Source organism: Chenopodium quinoa, unplaced genomic scaffold (assembly GCF_001683475.1).
Source record: "Chenopodium quinoa cultivar QQ74 unplaced genomic scaffold, ASM168347v1, whole genome shotgun sequence".
Classification (NCBI taxonomy): domain Eukaryota; kingdom Viridiplantae; phylum Streptophyta; class Magnoliopsida; order Caryophyllales; family Amaranthaceae; genus Chenopodium; species Chenopodium quinoa.
Window position 1 is genome coordinate 2,062,351 of NW_018744537.1, and position 5,330 is coordinate 2,067,680.

The window sequence follows — 5,330 nt, forward strand, 5'->3', positions numbered from 1 at the left end:
TCAAGGTCAGTCAACGGCCCAATCAGCTTGGCCCAGCCCAACTGACTTCCGGGCCCAATCCGCCTCCTTCATTAGCCAAGGTATAAAAGCCAACAATTTGGTCAATCCTTGGTAAGACAATAAAGCCTCAAGCAACTAAACTCTTGCACAGCTTTCTCTCTCTAATATACTGACTTAAGCATCGGAGGGGCCTTCCTCGGCGTCCCCCCGAGGCTAGTTTACGTGTATTTGTTGTGCAGGAAACCCTCGGCTCCTGCGTCGTTCGGACCGAGACCAAGTTCCCTCAAGATAAAAGGATCTTCCGAGATTCGATTGTTTTCATCCGAAACAATTTGGCGCCGTCTGTGGGGAGCGCTACTAAATTTCGCGTCAGTCATCAAACACTCCGGCAGTCGCCATGACTAAGAGTGGAAAGAGTTCCAAGAAGGCTAAGAAGGGAGGAGGCCGGATTACGGTGAGGGAACGCCAGCCGGTTTATCCCTCCCCGGAGCAAGCCTCTTCCGAATCGGAGGCCCCCATTTCTCCGGAAAGGGAAGCCTCAAGAGGTCCTAGCCTCCAGGAGGAGAACACCTCGCACCACACTCGGCAGCCGGGGCCATCCCCGAGACCGAGTGGCTCAGGTGCGAGGAACTCCCCGCCGCGCCATAGCGTGCAGTCCAGGTCACATCCGCGGGAGACTCCTCCCTCCGGACCCTCCACCGAGGAAGTGGCCAGAGCAGTGGCCATCTGCATGGAGTTCCTTAAAGCTCAAGGGGCTCCAATCCAGATGCCTGATGATCACCAGCCGAGAAACCTGAAAAGGAGGATCGGTCAGGATGATGGTGGACAAGTTCCACCACATAGACAGCTCGGCCAGAGGTGGCGAGGGGACACCCGAAACTCCAGTAAGGAGAGGAGGAGGAACCCTCAACCCTCTGACCACTCCGAAGCTCAGAATTCCATGGGGCCCTCCAAGGACCCGGAATTCGCCCGCCAAAGCGTTCATGAACGCTTGGGTTCGAGGGAGGTGAGTGTGCATAGCCGCCTCACCTTCCCAGAGGATACCGGACCCCACCCAACCTTGTCTCAGCCGGGGACGAAAACCACTTCCACCTCTGAGAGAGGAGGGAGCGAGGTCCCTGAGGCCGGGTACAAGGGGAAGGCGGTCATGGTTCCATCGAACTCGCCCTTCCAGAAGTGGATTCTGGAAGAGCATGTGCCAACGGTCAAAATCCCGGCACATATTACTTACGATGGTACCTCAGATCCTAAGGATCACATTGCCTCTTACGAGGGGCACATGTATCTGAACCCGAGGTCTGAGGCTACCTGGTGTAAATACTTTCCTACGACCCTCAAAGGTGTTGCCCAATCCTGGATCACCAAAGGGCTCAAGGAAGGCTCCATAACCGGTTGGAACGACCTCTCCAACAAGTTCAAGAGCAAATTCTCTACGGCCAACCGCCGAGAGAAGACCACTGCAGAGCTAATGAGTCTGCAGCAGGCGGAGGACGAGAGCCTCCGCGACTATCTGACTCGCTTCAGCAACGAGTCATCCGGAATCACAAGCCTGGATCAAGGCCTGGCCGTGTTCGCGCTACGGAACGGCCTCCAAGCTGGAAAGTTCCTGGACTTCATGGTCATGCATCCCCCGCAGACCCTGGAGGAAGCCTTGGAAGCATCGGATAGGTTCATCCGAGCCGAGGAGTGGAACAGATCCAGGTCTCAGTCTCGTCCGAGAATTGAGAAGCCGAAAGGGCAGCAGCCCGAAGTCTCGGCGCAGAGGAAAGGGAAGGCTAAGGCCTCAGAACCGTCCTCTGCTGCCGAGCCGAAGAAGGAAAGACACTTTCCCTACACGGGAAGGTACGATTCATACACTCCACTCTCCCTTCCCCGTGCTAAGATTTTCAGCACGACGAAGGACGAGGGGAGATTCAAAAAACCTCGTCCATTGCCTCCCTGGCATCAGACGAGGGGAAAGGACCAGTGGTGCGAGTTCCATGACTCACCCGGACATCGCACCGAGGACTGCGTCCAGCTGAAGGACCAGATTGAGGATCTGGTCCGCAAGGGGTACCTGAGCCAATACCTCGCGGACAGGCGCGAGGAGAAAAAAGCTGAAAAAGATTCTCGGCAGGACCTCAACTTCGCTCGGAAGAAGGATAAGGGACCTCAGGGCAAGGAGTCCCTCGACATCCTGGTTATTTCCGGGGGAATCTCGCAAGGCACAGCCAAACGCCAACTGAGGGGTCTAACCCATCAGATTCATCAGGCTGAGCTTCGGCAGTCCCAGTCACCGGCGCCGAACATCCTGTTCACAGCCGAAGACTGTGAGGGGGTGGTATACCCCCACGATGACCCACTAGTAATCATTCTGGGCATCGCCAACCGCAACGTCTGGCGGACCCTCGTCGACGGCGGTAGCGGGGCGAACATCCTCTTCCGAGGAGCGTTCGACCAGCTGAGGATGGGAGCCGAGCACCTGGCCCCCGCACCCTACCCGGTGTCTGGATTCAACGGCTCTTCATCGTATCCTGACGGGAAGATTACACTTCCTGTCACCATCGGCGAAGGCCGAGCAGCTAGGAATATCATGGCCGAATTTTTGGTCGTAGATGCTCCATCTGCATACAACGTGATCATGGGGAGACCCCTCATTCACGGCATTCAAGGAGTCGTCTCCACGTATCATCAAATCATGATATACGTTTCAGACGAGGGACGCTCCGAGAAAATAAAGGGCAGTCAAAAAGAAGCCCGCCGATGCAATCACCTCAAGCCATCCACGTCTCGCCGAGGCGACCGTGGCGATGGGGAGGAAAGGCACCGGGACCGAAACGCCAAAAAGCCGAGAGGCTCAGACGTTTCGGCTAATGAAGCCCCAGACAACGAGAAATCTGATGGGGGCCAAAAGGCTGACTCCGCCTCAGAGCCGAACGACTCTGATGGCCAGCCGCGGTCAGGAAAGTCTGCTAATATTGATAGCAGGCCGGAATTCGAGGAATCCAACTCTAAGAGCATGGAGACGGATGACCTGACCGAGTCAATAGAACTGACCGTAGGAGATCCGAACAGATGTGTTAGCATCGGGTCGTCACTGGAGCCAAACACCCGTGCGGCACTCGTCCAACTCCTACGGGCCAGTGGAGACGTGTTCGCCTTCTCAGCCGCAGAAATGCCCGGGATTGATCCGGACTTCGTCTCCCATAGGCTTAATGTCGACCCCTCCAGTCGACCCATTAAGCAGAAAAAGCGGAACTACTCCGCCGAAAAGAACCAGAACATCGCAGCTGAGGTCGATAAGCTCCTAGATGCTGGGTTCATTGAACCCTGTCAGTATCCGGAGTGGCTGGCCAATGTTGTAATGGTTCAGAAGGCAAATGGTAACTGGAGGATGTGCGTTGACTTCACGGACCTGAATAGGGCATGTCCCAAGGACTCCTATCCGCTGCCGAGGATCGACCAACTGGTCGACTCGACAAGCGGGCATGCTCTGCTCAGTTTCATGGACGCATTCTCGGGATACCATCAGATCTTCATGCACCCCGAGGACCGAGCTAAAACAGCGTTCATAACAAGTTCCGGGTTGTACAATTACAGAATGATGCCCTTCGGATTGAAAAATGCGGGGGCAACATATCAGAGGTTGGTTGATCAGGTTTTCGCCGAGCAAAAAGGCCGAAACATGGAGGTTTATGTTGACGACTCAATCGTCAAAAGCATAAAAGAAAAAGATCATGTCACGGACCTAGCCGAAACCTTCGCCACCCTCAGAAAATACAAAATGAAGCTGAATCCGAAGAAATGTGTCTTCGGCGTGAAGTCAGGCAAGTTCCTCGGCTTCATGGTCAGCAAGAGGGGGATTGATGCAAACCCCGCCAAAGTACAAGCTGCTTTAGACCTCCCCGAGCCGAAGACAAAAAGGGATATTCAGCGTCTAGCCGGGAGAATGGCTGCCTTGTCCAGGTTCATCTCACGAGCCTCAGACAAAGGGCTCCCTTTCTTCAAGGCGCTGAAGCTCCAAAATTCAAAAGGCATTGAATGGGGAGACGAACAAAAGTCAGCCTTTCAGCAGCTCCGTGAACACCTGGCTCAACTCCCAACACTGGCAAGGCCAGTCGTAGGAGACATCCTATACTTATACGTGGCGGTCAGTCCAGCCACGGTAAGCGCGGTGCTGCTAAGGGAAGAAGAAAAAGTTCAACAGCCGATCTATTTCGTCAGCCACACCCTGACGGATGCCGAGACGCGCTACCCATTGTTAGAAAAAGTGGCTTATGCAGTGGTGGTGGCTGCTCGGAAGTTGCGACCCTATTTTGATTCTCATCAAATAGCGGTTCTAACTGATCAGCCGTTAGAGAAAGTCCTCGGCAAGGTTGAAAAATCCGGTAGACTAGCAAAGTGGGCTTTCGAGCTCACCGAGTTCAGTATCGGTTATCAGCCGAGAACAGCCATCAAGGCGCAAGCCTTGGCAGACTTCTTGGCCGAGTGCTCCTATCAGGAGACTCTGGATGCAAGGAGGAAAATCTGGACCGTCTTCACGGATGGGTCCTCCACCGTGAACGGTTCGGGGGCAGGGGTCGTCATTACCTCTCCCGAAGGCAAAACCTTCGAGTATGCACTAAAATTTTCATTCAAAGCCTCTAACAACGAGGCCGAATATGAAGCAGCCATTGCTGGCTTAGACCTGTGCATATCGTTGGAAGCCGAGCATGTCTACCTCAAGACAGATTCTCAGCTGGTCGCCAATCAGATCCGGGGGGAGTATGAGGCTAAAGAGCCTTCAATGGCAGCTTACCTCACAAGGATCAAATCGACAATTGCGAAGCTGAGATCTTTCGAAGTAGAGCTGATCCCAAGGGGTCAAAATGCTCAAGCAGACGCACTCTCCAAACTTGCAAGCTCAACTCTGACTGAGTTAAGCCGTTCTGTCTATGTGGAGGTGCGCCGAGAAAAGAGTGTAGCCGAAGCAATATCAATCTGCTGCGCTGCACTCGAGCCGAGCTGGATGGATGACATCCTGGCTTATAAACTCAGGGACGAGCTCCCCGAGGATAGGAATTCGGCCTCCAAGATAAAGCGGATCAGTTCACGATTCCTCGTCTTCGGCGGCCAACTCCTCAGAAAATCCTTCTCCGCTCCATTATTGAAATGCGTGGGTCCAACGGATGCCGACTATATTCTCCGAGAGATTCACCTCGGCATCTGCGGAAACCACATAGGAGGGAGAACCTTAGCCCACAAAGCTCTCAGGGCAGGGTATTTTTGGCCTACAATGATCTCGGATGCAAAGAACATGGTCAGAAAATGCGAGAAATGCCAAAAATTTGCACCGGTAATCCATCGGCCAT